The 17,043-nt window shown below is 44.5% G+C and overlaps 1 long non-coding RNA gene across 1 annotated transcript in view; it reads left to right on the top strand.

Annotated features, from left to right (window-relative positions):
• Positions 1–15,453, top strand: part of LOC116588905 — a 122,053-nt gene extending 106,600 nt beyond the window's left edge. The window contains exons 3-4 of the long non-coding RNA XR_004285121.1: positions 13,384–13,495; positions 15,110–15,453. This is a non-coding gene — a long non-coding RNA (uncharacterized LOC116588905). The remainder of the gene's footprint in view (positions 1–13,383; positions 13,496–15,109) is intronic.
• The last annotated feature ends 1,590 nt before the right edge of the window (positions 15,454–17,043 follow it).

The raw sequence follows: 17,043 nt of genomic DNA, 5'->3' as shown, positions 1-17,043 counted from the left end.
ACTGTTTCCATGTCTACACAAGGACGGTCTGTTAAATGGCACTTTAGGTAAATCACGTCATACAGCGCCTGGCAAACAGAATTTTAGGCACTTGAAAATTGCTATTTTCTTTCTTTTCCTTGGAGAATTTAGTAGACAGAACATAGTTTAGTAGAAAGAAGACTCTCTGGGACTCAAAAGTCCCAAGTTCTAGTCCCAGTTAATTAGTGAGGTGACCTTGATTGAGTCACTCAAACTTTCTGGGACTGGTTTTAAAAGTACATTTTAAAAATTATATTATTTACTGTGGCAGTTAATTTTATGTGTCAACTTGGCTGGGTCATGATGACCAGATGTTTGGTCAACCATTATTCTGGATATTTCTGTGAAGGTATTTTTAGATGAGATTAATATTTTAATCAATAGACTCCGAGTAAGGCGTATTGACTTCCATAAATGTAGGTGGGCCCCATCTTATCAGTTGAAGCCCAAGTAGGAAAAAAAGGCTGACTCTCCCCAAAAAAAAGGAATTCTGCTAAAACATAGCCTTTGGACTTGAACAGCTACATTTGCTTTTCCCTGACTCCCCACCTTGTAGATTTTGGGCTTGTAAGTCTCCATGATTATGTGAGCCAATTCCTTAAAATAAATCTTTCTCTCTCTCTTTCTCTGTATCTCTCTCTTTCTCTTTCTTTCTATTTACATATCCTACTGGTTCTGTTTCTCTGGAGAAGTTGTACTCATATACCTCCCTCAAAGGTTTCTTTTTTTTTGCCACGGAGAAGAATACAGGAAGTCATGTACAGAGCACAGCCTGCTACAGTCAGAATGACAGCACCAGCGTAGGAAACATCAATTCCCTTTTCCCTCCCCTTTGCTTGTGGAGCCTCAGTTTTCTTATTTGGAAAATGAAGACGTTAGACTCACTAGGTAATTTCTAAAGCTGCTTCAGCTAGGAACATTTAAGTATCTACACGAAACTAATTGCTTGGGCTGTAACATTCAAATATAGTCATGTCTAAATTGGGTTTCTGCCAAGGAAGAAAGGCATGTGGGGTGTACAAAGACTATTTTTGTAGAAACAAACCCTTTTAGGGGTGTGCAAAGAGTTAGGGGGACTAAAGGGGAACTCCTGGTAGTCCTATAAATATTCTTATAAGCATAGATGTTTTCTTAGTGGTTGGAGGAAGCAAAGCATGAGCTCTTACACTATGCAGAAGTAGCACGGGAAAGTACCTATTTTACCTGTTACCGCATTTATATGTCTCTCCGTGCACACATTCAAGTGACTAACTGCAGAGAGAAGAGTCATTTGATGGATTCAAAAAACCTATGGCATCAAGTCGAACAACAACGCTGACCTTTGATCTCTGAAAATTTAGAGTCCAATATGGTTTTTGTTGGAAGGAGAAAAGAAGCACCTGAGGTTGCATTATAACTATATTCTTAGCAATTCACCAGAAAAGTTCCCCAGTGTATTTTAGGACATAAGTGTTGTCTCCTTTCTTAACCATGAAGTGGCGAGATACTTAAACATACTGGCTGGAGTACTTTGGGTCTTTGAGTTTTTTGATGAAATAGTTGGAAAAATCCTTTGTAAGCTCTATGATGCTGTATGAGGGCAAGTGATTGTTATTCTTACAATATACACTCAAGTGATACCTGTAGTTTGAGGCTCAGGTGAAGGAAGTCTGGCTAAGAGGGCCTACTTACTCACATTCAAGTTCCATGTTTTCTTTACGGTGCATACAGGGAGATCTTGTCAGGTAGGCCCATGAGCAAAGTTAGCAACTGCTCACACAGCTTGACTTGTGTCAGACTGGCTTCTTGCTCATCAGTCCAACTGCCCACAGCCTGTCACCTGGGCTCTGGGCCACCAGCCTCTATGCTACTCTGCTCCATGATGCATCCCGAGCCACTCGAGGCACATTCACTGTCATGAGAGCTCATTGCTTAAAAACAGTCGGTGCTACTCCACTGCATATATGATGACATCCAAATAACTTTGCATAGCACACAAGGCCTTTGAAATTTACGGCCTCTGCTGTGATGATTGCCCACTCTTCTGTGGCCCAATTCTAGGCTCCAGTCTGTAAACCTTCATTCTCAAATTCCATATTTATTCAGTAAATATTTAGGGCAAGCCTACTAAGGTGCTGGAATACAATGAGAAAACAAGAGAGTAGAAGGAAACTGGGAGGGGGTAGATGGTAGGACCATACGGTAAGGTCTTGAATGTCACTGTCAGGCTTTTGGGCTTTGACTCTGAGTGAAATGGAAAGCCATTGAAGGGTTTTGTGCAGGAGTGACATGACCTGACAACTTATCAAAGGACTCCCTGGGCTGCTGTTATATGAACAAACTGAGGTGCAGAAGTGGGGAGACCAGGTGAAAAGCTGTTGGGGTAGTCAGGTAAGAGACGAAGATGGTTTAGACTAGGGTAACAGCAGCAGAAGCCATAAAGAGGTAGTTGGATAAGGGATCTATATTAAAAGCAGCGACTACAGGATTTGTATGTGGACTGCTTCAACATTCAGGAGATAGAAGATGGGTAGTGTGGAGGAATCAGCAAGGAGATTGGGATGGAGATTAGGATGGTACAACCAGTAAGGTGGGGGGGGAGGGGAGATGTGAGGGGGGCAATAGAGGTAGCATTTTAGATGTGAGGGGAAGAAAGTATTTCTAGAAGGAATCAGTAATCAATTATATCAGATACTGCTGCTAAGTTCACTCAGATGGTCCTGAAACCAGCCAGGCGAATTTAGCAATATGGAGATCATTGGTAACGTGGAGAAGAGGAGTTTGGGTCAAATGCTTTAGGGCAGATGCAGTAGTGAGGGGATAATGGGAGAAGAGGAAGATGGTGAATCAAGACCAAAAAAGCAATAAAGCAATAAAGGGAGCAGAGTAATAAGGAATAGCTAGAGGGATATGTGAGGTCAAGAGAGGATTCCGAGATCACACGGGGTAGTGTCATGCCTTTATGCTTCCTTCTAGACTCTCCCTGGTGGACTTCCACTTTTTCTTGAGAGCTAATTTAGCTATGCCTACACTGATCTTTCTCTGCCGTCTATACTCATTCACCAAAAAGGACGTACTGCATACTTGCTGTGAAATAGACCTGGGTCTGTGAGCTCAACCATGACAATGAGCAGGCTGAGATCTGATCGGACCTCCACCTTCCTGGTGGTTCTCTTCCACTGGGGAGACAGAGAATTCAGAACCAAGCAAGTAGAGAAATAAGACAAGCAATTGCCATGGGTTATGATAACTATTTGACAGACCATAAGCCAGGTCGCGTGAGAGGTGAGTTGTGAGGGTCACGGGAGGCCTCTCTAGGGAAGTGACAGCTGAAGTGAAATCTGAAGAATGCTGCTATGGACGGAATGATTTAGGCTGAAGCCCCATGCTGAAGCCTTCATCCCCAGTGTGATGGTATTTGGAGGTGGGGTCTTTGGGAGGCAATTAGATCATTAGTGTAGGGCCCTCGTGAATGGGATTAGTACCTTTATAAGGTAGGACTTGAGAGCGGTGATCTCTCTCTCTCTACCATGTGAAGATACAGCAAGAAGGTGTGTGTCTGCAAATCAGGAAGTGGGCTCTGACCAGACACTGAATCGGCTAGCCCTTTGATCGTGGACTTCTGAGCCTCCAGAACTGTGAGGACTAGGTTTCTGTTGTGTAAGTCATCCAGTCTGCTATGGCAGCCAGAAAAGAGCAAGACAGATACTAAGGAGCCAGTCCCAGGAAGGGCCAGAAGAATCTTCGAGGCACAGGGAATCAACTCCAAAAGCAAAAGCCTTCAGGGAGGAAGGGGTGGGGTGGTAGAAGAAAAAAAGGAGGTCTAGTGTGGCTGGAGTGGTATGAGCTGGCAGAAGGTGGTGTGCGAGCCTGTGATACGGGACCAGATTACAGATGGCCTAGGACACCTGCACGGGCCAGAGTGTGGAGAGAGGAGGGTGGTTTTGGTGAGTGGTGACCGTGTAGATGGGGAGAGTGCACAGGGGGTGATATTTTGGAGGTAAAGAAGCTGGTAGATTCCATGTGGTGAAGGAGAGAAAAGAACAAATCAAGGATTGTGTCTATGGTGTGACCAGGTGGGGGGATGTGGCACCATTATCTGGAAGAGAAAGATCTACGAGAAGGAGCAGGCTGGGGATGATGCCAGGGTGGGAACAGAGAGCTGGTCGGACACAGGCATTAAGGAAACCTGGAGAGAACATGTTTCAGGAAGTTGGAAACTGTTGGCACCCCCCGTGGGGCGCAGTTGGTTAAGCATCAAACTCTAGGTTTCGGCTCAGGTCCTGAGCTCAGAGTCATGAGACTGAGCCTGGCATCGGGCTCCACAGTGGGGGGTGCACAGTCTGCTTGAGATTCTCTCTCTCCCTCTCCCTCTGCCCCTCCCACTTGTGTTCTCCTTCTCTAAAGTGAATACGCGCGCACACACACACACACACACACATACACACACACACAAAAGAAATGGGAAACTGTCCACCAGGTGCAGTGCTGCGGAGGGAAGGTGAGGAACCAAGGATGGGAATTAGTAGTTTCCACGTTGTGGCTGAGCACTTGGTGTGTGGCCCCCCCAGGCTTGTCTAACCTCACTTTATTTCTGCCTCTCTCCTTCATTCTTTGACAGATTGTCAGAGGCTCAGGGCCTCCTTTTATATTTATCTTTGTATTCCTGGGCTCAACAGGGTGCCCAGGGAGTGGGCTAGATTCAGGAAGAGCTCCCAGCTGGAAATAACCCTGGGAAGGAGACACCCAAGGTGTTATCAGCTGGGAGATCAGCTGTCAGATGCTGGAGTGAGTGCAGAGGGCCCAGCCCTCCCCGGAAAGCCCGCCCCAGAACCCTGTGTGACAGGTTCCACTTAGTGCCTTGTAGGCTGCGAAGTGTTCCATCTTCTTGGAGCTGGAAAGGGTGTTCATGATAAGGCAGGGTGGGAACCTGGCTCACTGACACACAATTAGCCAGCTTTTGTCTTTGAATCTGACTGGAAGTGACTCAGAGGCTGGAAAAAAACCTTTTGGAAACAAATGAGGGGGGAAAAAGTAGGTTAAGTCGTTATAGCATTTTTCTCAGTTAAAATGTGCATCTGCTGTCCCATAAATGTTGAATACTATGCATTTCTTCAGCCTCTCTCCAGCAAAACCCGGGGGGGATTATTAAGCCTGATGATTCACTCATTTTCTCCAAGAATTTTATTAAATGCAATTTCGAGGGGATAAAGTTTCTTCTCTTTTGTCTTTCTCTTCACTCGAATAAACCCTAATTACCACTGGGGCTGAATAAATGGGCTTCCAGAAGACTGAAGCAATTGGTAATGTTTCCCCTTTAAGTTACCGGGTTGAAGGCTCCTGTTCCAACAGCTACCAGGGTACTTCCTGCCCACTCACACCTTCTTCAATTCAATTTGAAGAGTATTCACAGAGCACCTTGCTGAAAGGCACTGATATGTATACTGTGGGGCATAAAAGACACAGCTCTGCCGCCTGAGGGTTTATGGTAGGGGTGGGGAGTGAGTCTTAAACTCAACTGAGATCCTGAACAAATTAGACTCACAAATGCCATGGTGGTGTATTAATTAGAATTTTTTTGGTTGTGCGTAACAAGATGTTTGCATAAATGCAAACAAAGCTAAACAACTAAGAATTTGTTGCAGAAAATACTGGGTTGTCACAGGAACATGGGCAGGCAGGACTGTACCAGGGATACATGGATTGGTCCTTCCAATATCAGCCCTCTCTGGGCCTCTCAGCTCTGCTCTTCTTGCCTGGATATCTCTGTCTCTATCTCCATCTCTCTCTCTCTTTACCTCTACCCCTGCCTCTGTCTTCAGCGTGGCCTTCCCTCCGCATGATGGGAAACAGGGTCATAGAGAAGGTTCCCAGCTTTATAATATCTTGCAGTTTTAGCCCTGGGGAGAAATGGACTTTTTCACTTCCAGTTTCAAAATTCCCCAAGAAGGCTTCTGATTGGACTGAGATCGGTCAGCTCCTCACTTCTGGACCTACCCCACCCCGGGAGCCAGGAAAACTGCAGATTCGGAAAGTGGCTGTGGACGAGCCAGCTTAGGTGGGAGCCACATTTCCCACTCTCATCTCCACTCCAGCAATCTAATGGCTCTTCTCAGCACCCTTGTGCTAGGCATCACGCTCCACAAAGTCAGGAAGGTAGGGGGTAAAAAGGGGTCCCACACTTCCCACTGCTGTTTTCAGAAACCACTACAGGGGCTCAGGCTTGAGACTGTAACTCCACTAAGGAAGGCAAAGGATTGGAATATTTGAAAAAAGGAGTCCTTTATGAACTCTGGCTCTCATTTAATCTTCATGATTGAGGGGATTCCTGCTACCCACTTTTTAACGAGGAGGGGTACCAAGAAGTTAAGCACTCTGTCTACATTGACACAGCTAGGTACGAAGTCCGGCAGGCTTCAGAACCCTGAAGATCCACAGCCTCTGGGCGGTTTGACCACGCAGGTGCCCCACAAACACAGCTCGGTGTAGAGAGAAGATAGGAGTCCCCAGAAGGAGCGGTCCATCCAGGAGGGGTGGACGTAAGTTCTGAGTCGGGCCTGGACTTGGGGGATTTCAACAGGTCCAGGAGAGGGAGGCACAGAGCTCCAGAGCTCTGACACCCAGCGGGCCAGGGCCCGGACACCCAGCTTTAAAGGTGAGGCCTGCAAAGCGCCGTGGGAGGACTGGAGGAGGTGAGGCGGGAGCAGTGAGGCCTGAAAGAAAGGTCCAGGCCCAGTGGGGAACGCCACGCCCCACTCTGGAGTTCTTCCCTCTAAATCCAGGCCTCTAAATGCAATTCCATTTAAGGGCAACCTAGCCCGGTTCACACCTAGCCTCGCAGATGACAGACTGCCCTGTGGTCAGTTTGCAGAGTGAGAGCAGGGGCCTCCAGCTCTGCACCTGCGCTGCCACCGCCATAAAGGAAGACAATCATTTTCCATAAAATGTCACCAGGGCCAAGGTGGAATTTACAAGGGGGTGCTCTGCAGAGGGAAATACACTAAAGAAAGCGACCCCCAGATCCGCAAATTCACTGCAGCGGGGGAGGGGGGCGCTTTTGGGGGTGGGAAGGAAGGCCCCGCGTGCTGAGCGGAGGAGAGAGCAGGGAGGCCCCCCTCGTTGCCCTCTGCTCCCGGCTTTGTAACCGGCTCTGCCACGTGGTTAAAGCTTCCGTGGGTGAGAAGGCCGCCTCAATTATTTCTGCTTGAGATGTGCTGGACCAAACGTAAACAGCGGAGGAGCGGGAGCGGGGAGCCGAGCCTGGGCAGGGCTGCAGCGACCCCGCTGCCGCCGCCGCTGCCGCCGCCGCCGCCGCCGCCGCCGCGGCGGAGCCTGAGCGCGGAGCTGCCTCGGCGCCTGCGAGCCGCCCCTCCCCCGCCGGGCCCGCGAGCCCATTTTCGCTTGGCCGGTCCCCGCGCTGCCGGATGGATTGCGCCCCACCCCCGCTCCGCTGCTCAGTCATTCAGACTTGGAAAGTCAATAACACGCTGACATCATCAGGGGTTTGTGTATTATTACAGGGCTACTTTCCAGAGTACCTGGCATTATCTAAGAGAGGAGCACTCTGGCTGCCCAAGAAAGGGCCGGGCCTCTGGGCCCGGCAGCCTCGGGAGGGGTGGCCGCCTGGAGCCAGGCCTTTCCTCAGTGGGGACCATCTTGGGGCACCGATTAGGAACAGATTATGAGCTTTTGCTGCACTAAATGCAGATGCACTTTAGATATCGATAACATGCTTCATTTTGGCTTGAGGTGCACTTATAAATCATTCCTAAGTGACCTCTATTTCTACCAAAGACGTCTGTCCACTTGGTCTTTAAGGAGCATTTTTAGTGATCCTCACAAAAGAAAAAAAGGAAAAGGCATTTTTTATGACAGGAAGCCAAAGGCTGATTCTTCTGAGACTCTTGGGGCTTTTTTGTGTGCAATTCTCTCTTATGTAATCGCCATCACGGGTGATTAGGTCTTCTCTTTTTCCCTCCAGGGCTGGACTGGGTGGTTTGGTTGCTGTGTTTTTCTTAAGCCTCATGCAGAGCAAACACACATAGAAAACATGTCCCAGATTTATGGTGCAAAACTGCTCTCCAAGCAAATTGCCTTAGAAGAGTGTCTCATTTTGAAGGAGGGAAATAGATGAATTTGTTGTTAATCAAGACTCCTTATCTTACTACTCTGGCATTTCCTTTTCCTAGAATGAGTTTTTAAAAATAATTTTATGTATTTTAGATGTTCTCTTCCCTCCCTCCTTTATAATGGTACTTGTAACAGCTTCAATAACTAGTTATATAGATTACTAATATTTTTGTTCTGTAAATACACACACATACCAGTTAAAATATGTAAAACTCAATAGCTCACACAATATAGTACCTTTTTTATTTGGCCAGAAAGGCTACTTCTTTCTTTACTCACACAGGGCTGACCTTCTTTAGATTTTCTTAGAATCTTAAACTGCAAAAAATGTCAGCCAGGCCCAAACTGGTTACTTGCAGAATTACAGGGGGAGAGTAGTTCTTCATTGGCCTGATCTCTTCACTCTGTACCTCAGGCAGGAAGAGATCACTGACCACTATAAAAGTCTTTAACTTCCTCAGGTGGAAGCAAAGGAGCCTTGTTTCTCAACAATATAACAATTTTCCTATGTGTACTTGGTCATTTCAGGAGAATCTGTAGTAGATTATGACCACTTCCCTCCAGATGGTCTGAAGAAAAGCTACCCCACTGGGTTGCACTTCTGAAATCACCACCCCAGGCCTGTGCTAGACTCCCCCAGCCCCTCCTCAGTTTTGCCTACCTCTCATCCCCCCAGGGAAATTCCCCCTTTCTGAGGCACAGCCGGGTGGTGAGGGCCAGTACACAAGCTCTCTGAAATGGTTCAGTAGGTGCCAGTCTCTGGAGCCTGGAGCAGCTACCACTGAAGGAGGGATGCGGTGGGGTGTGAGGGGGAGCTCACTGCCAAACCTTGCATAATATATTTACTTAGGGGCTTTCCCTCAGTTCAGTGGAGCATGTGAGTTTGTCTTTTTGGTTGTCCAACTCTTCTGTTTTCTTACCTCCTGGCCTCCTGGCCTTCACCTGAACCCCTCCTAGCTGTGACTGCCCTACTGCCCTACTGGAGGGGTCCTTGCTAAGCAAGGATGTCGCCACTTCATTCTGGATGTTGAGCTTTGATATCTGGCAACGAACTTCTTATCCTGGAGCTTCGGGCTAAGCAGGGAGGACAGAGATTAGTGGGTCGCTAGGGCAGAAGCCTCAAGTAGGAAGTTGATTAACAGGAACCAAAGCTCCAGAACTAGGTGGCTGACATGTTTGTCTTATGAAGAACCCTAAATGGTCAGGAAGAGGAGAGAATTGAATGGAAAGGAACCACTTTGAGGAGATGGAGAAGCAGGGCTCTTGGTCCTGGAGGAGATTGGGATGTTTGATGAAGCAGACCTGTATATACCAGCCAAGGAAGCCTCCTGCCGGAGATCAAGGCTTTGTGTGGGTTGGTCCAACTGTGCTGGGGGTGGTGGGGAGGAACTCCATGTGACCTATGGTATCTGGCCATTTTTTGCACAGCGGGCCCTGGAGGGAACTGGTAGCCTGATGGGCCAGGAGCCTGTCACAGGAGTTACAGGATATTCCCCCCCATTCCTCTGGGGAAAAGAAGTCAGTCACCTTCAGGGCCTTTACTGCTAAATATTTGTCAGCTGGTTAGAAATGGGCCCTTTTGAATTCACAGGCTTGTGTCTTTTTAGGTAGTCAGTGTGGAGATTCCAGAGACTGATAGGCAGGTATCAAACCTTAATTTTGGTTTAGAAAAGGTAGCATCTTCAAATAGAGCCTTTACTTTAATGAATACCATGGCCACACTTAAGCACCTGGTAGGCAAAAGTATCCATCCATTACCTGCCAAGAATTTCGCTTAAAAAAAAAAAAAAATTAGAGAAATAAGTGAATTAAAAACAAAAACAAAAACACAGGTATAAAACTATAAGCCTCATTTTTTTTTTAGTAGATTCAGAAAACTGTTCGTAAAACCACTCTGCCAAACTACTATGGATGTTTCCAAATGTCCTTCTCAATTGCCATGTGCATCTCTTTGTGGAATGACCAGACAGTCCTTGGATCTGGGACATACTTTGGGTATCACTGGAGCAGAGGTTGTACACTGCATGTGCAAAAGAATTCAGCTTACATTTGCGTTTAGGTGGCCCTAAATAGGGTTGGTTGATTTGTTAATGGGATTGGAAATTCAGAGATTACACATAAAATCCAGCTTTTCCTGAAAAGTGGAAAGCCACCCAGGCACTTCAAGGATCAAGTGAGTTGAGCAGCAGCTGCCCCTCTGGCTTCCACATAGCCTGGGGCAGGGTCACTCAGGACTCAAGCTACCTGTTTTGCTGCAAAAGGCCTTTGAACCTGTGTTCCCCTTTTCCGTGTGTCCTGTATTTTCTCGACTCCTCACAGAAAAGACTACTCTGGACGGTCAGAGAACCTGGCCCAGGACAGCGTGGTGTTAGTATGGAGTTACTGAGATTCCTACAGGACTCCGAACATTCTAGATTATAATGGGTAATACACTTGGAATCCATATCAGGTTAAAGTCTTTAGTTGAATGCAGATGCTACTTAAATGCAGATAAAAATTCATTTAAGAACTTATAAGGGTTACTACTAGTTTTTTGTTACTTTCTCTTGGTCAACAGATATAGAAGTAAAACTACGACTGCCTTTTTTTTTTTTTTTTTTTTAATGTTCAAGGGGAGATGCTTCCTTATGAAAAGGTTAGGGACCTGCTGTTCGATAATAGCTCTCATCCTCAGACTCCTGTTCACATCCCCCCTAAAAGATTGTCGAAATATGGTATATCCTTGGCTCTTTTTTAAAACGACAGCTATGGGTTTGCATTCTAAGTTGAAGTTGTTGGCAAAGGATAGTTTCCAGTGTATTGCAAAAATTGACATTTTAGAATAAAGCCGTTACATCACTTTTTAAAATGTATCCAATGGGATCCAAATACCACAGCAATCAGATACCTATCATCATTCACTTAAAAAAATACATGAACAAGCTCTTTTTTAATGCTGGCGGGTTTTACTTTTTTTTTTTTCCTCTTTGAATTTATATGGCCATCCTTACAGGGCCGACAAAATGAATATAAATTTTAATTAAAAAAAATCTGAGGTGTTAATTTTTACTGACCATATATCGTAATCTGATGAATGTGGTTTTTATTCCAATTAGCTTATGTATCCATGGGTGACAACAGCTACCAATTGTTAGCATGAGCATTAATTCTATATCTCATTTTTTGTTCCCACACATGTGTGCACATAAGAAATGTTATCACATAAACAGGTAGATAGAAATGGAAGTAGTTTTAAAATGACAGTATCATCTCTGGAGTCTTCAATTGCCATTCTTTCGATCTTCATCTCCTAAATCATTTGCTGAGGATCTCATGGCTTGCCTCAAATCAGCTGTGGTTAGATTCTATTTCAATCTTGTGAGAAGCAAAGAAGTCACCCATTGTAGAAAGAGTGTTTGTGTTGTCCCAAATTCATATGTTGAAACCTAATTCCTGGGTGAAGGTATTTGGAGGTGGGGCCTTAAGGAGATGATTAGGGTGAATGGGATTCCTGCCTTGTAAAAGAGATCCCAGAGAGCTCCCTTTCCTCTCTTGCCATGTGAGGACAAAGTGAGAAGATAGCCATGGCCATCTCTCTCTCTATTTTTTACTTGGGTGGTGGAGATTTTACCTTCTTAATTATATTCTATTTCTTATCATTTCTGTTTTATTTATTTTATTCTTGTCTATATTCTTTCTAGTCTATTTATTCTATCGCTTATCTATATCATCCAAATTTTAAAATTGAGATATAATTGACATAACATATTTTAGGTGTACAACACAGTGATTTGATATTCGCATATGTTGTGAAATGATCACCACAATAAGTCTAGTTAACATCCGTCACCGCACATGGTAATGGATTTTTTATTCTTATGATTAGATCTTTTAAGATTTACTCTTAGCGACTTTCAAATATAAAACACAGTATTATTAACTATAATCACCATGCTGTACATTATATCCTGGGATTGACTTATTTTATAACTAGAGGTTTATACATTTTGACCCCCTTCATCCATTTTGCCTAACTCCCTGAGGCCCCCAGCCCTGCCCCTGACAAACACCAATCTGTTCTCTCTCTATTTGAACTCAGTTTTGTTTTGTGTTTGTGAATTCCACATAAAAATGAGATCATATGGCATTTGTCTTTCTCATTTCACTTAGCATAATGCTCTCAAGGCCCATCCACGTGGTCTCAAATGGCAAAATTTCCTTCATATTGTTTATTTATTTATTTTTGACTGAATAGCATTTGGTGTGCTTTACTTTGGTAAAGTTGGAGACAGGAGATTAAGAGATTCCCTTGACATCAAACTCTTTTTCAGGTAAATAGTACTCATAGAAGCTGAGGACATTGATTCTCTTAAAGCTATCCTCTTCTGTGTCCTTCTCAGAAAGTCTTTATGTACCTGCAAGAGAATGTGTGTACTCCAGTTTGAAGATGACTGTCCTAGAAGAAGGTCAGGCCTCGATTCTTGCAGCACACGGGAAATACCACGAGGTCAGGGCTGCCAATGAGTGCGCTACCAACATACTCGTAATGTTGGCCTCGTAGGCCCAGTTATGTCTGTGGCCCATTCCATAGGAGCTCCCTGTCAGGGCTCCATGAAAGAAATTATGAAGGGATCTTTGCTGAGAGTCTCCGGATCCTTGTGAAGGCTGCTGGTGGTTCACAGCTAGACCAGCACTAACAGCGTGGACTTTTCGTGCAGGTATAACTTAGTCCAGATGTCATTAGTTTGGTTCTTCCTTTTTCACTGGGATTTTAGAATGAATGTGCTCCTTCCACTCCACCTTCACCACCAGTCCTTTAGACTGATTGAAAGAACAATTCCCGTTCCTTCCTAGGTGTGGTCAGCTGTTGTCTCCCCCTCCCTGCCTCTCGCTCTGTTGCACGGACCATCTTCTCAGTTTGCTGTCCTTCTGAAGAAGGTGGCTCAGAGTAAGCCAGGGGATTTTACAGGAGATAGCTGGTAATATTCAGAGTTCTCCTTTGTTCTCTACTTCCTTTTCCTTCTCCCTCCTAGTTTTGAGACTGTGAGAATTTCATGTATGAGCTAAAATTGCCTCTGGAGAATGAGCCAGTCTTCACTGCTCCTGGCCATTGAATCTAATCTCACCAGTGAGAATTTTGAGGGACTCAAGAAGTTAGGTCCACTCTTCAAGTACCCTAGGGATTTGGGTCCATTATAGAGCACACCTGAGAAATTCAGTCTAGGACACTTGAAACACTTGAAATATTTTTAAACCAAATTTAATTTTTTACAGGTATATTGGAACAGCTCTGATCTGGAATCATATGGGATTTTTTTCTAGGCATATTTCATCCTGCACCAGAAGGCTTAAATTGCCTCAAAATTGGAGGAAAGGAAAGAGAAAGGTGAGAAATTTTTAAAAATAAAATGTTTGTTGAAATTTTCCAGCACCCAGCATATGCCAGGCATTTTGCACACATTATCTCACTAAATCTCCCAACATCCATGTGAGGTATCATTATCCCGTTTTGCAGCTGAAGAAAATCTCAGAAAGTATAGAAGCTGAACACTTGCACCATCTTTGTTCTGTGTTTGCTTGATTGCAATACTTATTACTCAAGCACAATTGCCCAACATATAAGGAAGAGCAGAAGTTGGGCATAGATCTTCTTGATAAAACAATGTGTATGTAATTACATGTGAATAAGTGTTTCTAGGACTCTGTCAAGGTAGCCCAAACATGGATCCATTTAATCTTCCTGGTGCCTAAAAGACACTTCTTTGGATTTCTAGTGGTACTTCAGCAAGGGATTCACAACTAAACAAAATCTCTTGAACAATTTTTAAAAATATTTTTGAAACCACTTAGGCTTGTTCTGTATCTTTCAAAGGAGTGAACATGACATTTCATTTTTCAAACATGATTGAATTTCAAAGTTATGTGAGCAATAGGATACAAAGAATAAATCTGGACTAATTGGATCAGAACAGTGATAAATAAGAGAAAAACTCTTACGATATCAAATACATTGCTTACCCTGACACTAGTGTCCTTCAGAGTAGCAAAGCTATGTAGATTGTGACATTATTCACCAGGATGAGATTCTGTCAGGAGAGAAAGAGGAGTCTGGCTTTAGACAAGTTGAGTCTGGAGCTTCTGACACAAAAGGTGATACCCATCAGACCTGTGGTTCTGAGACTGAAGGAGAGCTGGGCTTAAAGAAGTCATTGACAGAGGGATGGTGATTGAATTTCTTGGAGAGGAGGGAATCACAAGGAAAGAGGAGAAAGCCAGAAAACGAACCCAGAGATCGAGTAGATGGTGAGGTTGAGGAGGCAGGGATCAGATACGACTTCAGAGTACAGTTTGAGTCGTGAAGGGCAGTGGTTATGTGAAGGTTTGACCGATTGATTTAAAGAGGGGGACTGTATCGGCACGTTTACGGTGCTGACGGTAGCAAGGAGCTAGTAGAGAGGGACAGCTGGAAGATGGGAAGATTGAGGTGGGAGAATATGTCAGAAAGGCTGAGATTGAGGGGGCAGGAAAATTTAGGATGCAAGAAGGTTTGCCCTCCACTTGCTGTGATGGGCGCCAGGGCTTGTATGTAATGGATGAACCGCTGAATTCGACACCAGAAACTAATATTGCGTATTATGTTTACTAGTTGAAATTTAAAATAAAAACTTGGGGGGAAAAAAGGTTTACCCTCTTCTTCTTCCATTCTGGTGAAATAACTGAATGTGGAAACCACTAGGTCTCTATCACTGCCTTCATAGATTGGTTGCCTGTCTAATTGACTCCCTAGCTTTGGAGCTGTTGCAGGGAAGGCATGGACAGATTTAGCACTGTATTTCTACTTCTTAACTCACTTGCTGTACTCAGTAGGCATTCTGTATGGTAAGTAAAATTTTGGCCCTTTTTCATGCCATCAAAAAAAAAAATTTTTTTTTTCTTTTTCTTGTTTCTTTTCTCTCTCTCTCTTTCCTCCTTTCTATCTTTTTCTCTTTCTTGGCAAAAGAGTAGAGCATTAGCCTCTGTCTATAAGAAAAAAAAAATCCCCAGTCAAGAGACAGAAGATGAAGGACAGTTGGTTGATACCAAGTTTCAGGCCTGGCTGTCAACCCATCCCAATGCATCGCAGTGAAATTAATCCATCACTAAACAACCCAGGTACGTCATTACCTGCCGTCACTTGTCGGGTCAGTTGTGCTGGTTTGGCTGCATACAAACATGATTTTAAATTTCTTATTTCCACAGAAAAACCCAAAGGCCGACAGTATGTGTATTCAGAATTCCCAAGTTACCAACCCAGAACACACGGTAGAGATATTAAAAAAAAAAAAAAAAATACTGGCTTGCAGGAACAATAAGAAATATTTAGATGTTCTTCACAAAATTCTTTGTTTGCCAAATGTCTTTACCACTAGAGAACAATTTTGTTCTGTGCCTCCTCCCACAGAATGTGCACTAGTTACCAATCTGCCCCAGTAGGAATATAGACAGTGATAGAGACTGTGTCTGAGGGAGAACTCTCGTGACCCCCAGGACTGCCAGGGACTCTAACTGAATCCCTGTATGAGACTCCCTGGTCTGCACATGCTCCCGGAGTCTGTGTATGGGAATATGAGTACATTTCCAGGGCTAGAAAGTTCATGCCTGTGTGTATCAAAAGAAAGTTCTTGGTTTTAAAACTTGCTGTTAGAATTTTATCCGTAAATATTTGGCTAGAATTATGGAAAGCGTGGCAGGATGTGTTCATTCGAATTGGTTTTACTGGTCAAATTTTCAACTGAAGCCTATGAGAAATTTGCCAGATGATGAGTAGAAAAATCAGGCTTCAGCCCAACATGTAGTTTGGAAGCTTCCTGGGCCTCTGGGTTTGTGGGCGGCTCTTTAGTTGGTAAGCAGGCCTGGTCAATTCTATTTTAAAATGCCTCTGCTGTGGATCTCTTTTTCTCCAAGCCTTCTGTTAACGCCTGGTCCAAGTCTTCGTATCTTACCTGCCCCTTACTGCTGCTGCCTTCAACGGGTCCCTCCACTCCTGGTCTCTCCCAAACCCAGCTCCCATTTCGACAGCGTCAAAAGGGATGCCTTGTAAATCTCCACTTCCTGTGGGGCATTTCTCTGTTTGAAAATCTGAGCACCTTGGTATGGCTTCCTGAGTCAAGCAGGGATTTTTATTTTGAATAAAAATGTTTTACTCACATAGCTAAGATTGTGTGCCTTGATGAAAAGGGATGTAAAATGCAGTGAGAGTGGATCCCTTCTAGGACAACGGGAAGTATGAAAGGCACTAAGGAATTGTAAGAAATGAAAAAGATCTGTGTTCAAACCAGGGTCATCCCGGGCCTGGAGCTTAAGTGACTTGAGGGACTCTCTGTAAGAGAAAGAATAGAAAATATATCATTACAAACTTAGAGGTAGGCCTTGGCCCCAACCGTAGGAGGGAGGGGCCTGAAGCTTCAGCTTTATTAGCTTCAGAGTAAATGTGCTTATGGGTCAAACAGACGCAGCCTAATAACTGAGCTTATTTGTCTTGAATTGTCACATTTGGCTCAGCGTAATATGTTCACGCGGTATTAAGTCAAATAGAGCAGATGATTTTAGGATGAAAAGAAACATTCTCCAATCCCCAGTTCCGGTCCCAGAAATAATCGGTGTCAGTTTCGGTTATCTGTCCTCTGGTATTTACCCCGGAAGGTCTAATAATATATGCTCACGCTTAGTTTTTGTTTTTAATTCAGCAAATTGAAATGCCGTCTGTTGTCTCCTTGCAACGACAGATGCGACAGATGCGGAGACCTCGTATTCCGTACCCTCTCCTCCCCCCTTTGGTAGTGACGACTCCTGTTGTGAGTTTTGGTCTTCGGGACCTTAGACTAGTAGCTAACTTTCGTTTTGGTCTTGTGTAATTTGGGGATCCTTCCGCAGCCCAACTCCACCGTAGCCAGT

Source organism: Mustela erminea, chromosome 1 (genome assembly GCF_009829155.1).
Source record: "Mustela erminea isolate mMusErm1 chromosome 1, mMusErm1.Pri, whole genome shotgun sequence".
Lineage (NCBI taxonomy): Eukaryota > Metazoa > Chordata > Mammalia > Carnivora > Mustelidae > Mustela > Mustela erminea.
The sequence above is the reverse complement of the archived record's forward strand: the minus strand, read 5'-3'. Positions and strand labels throughout refer to the sequence as shown.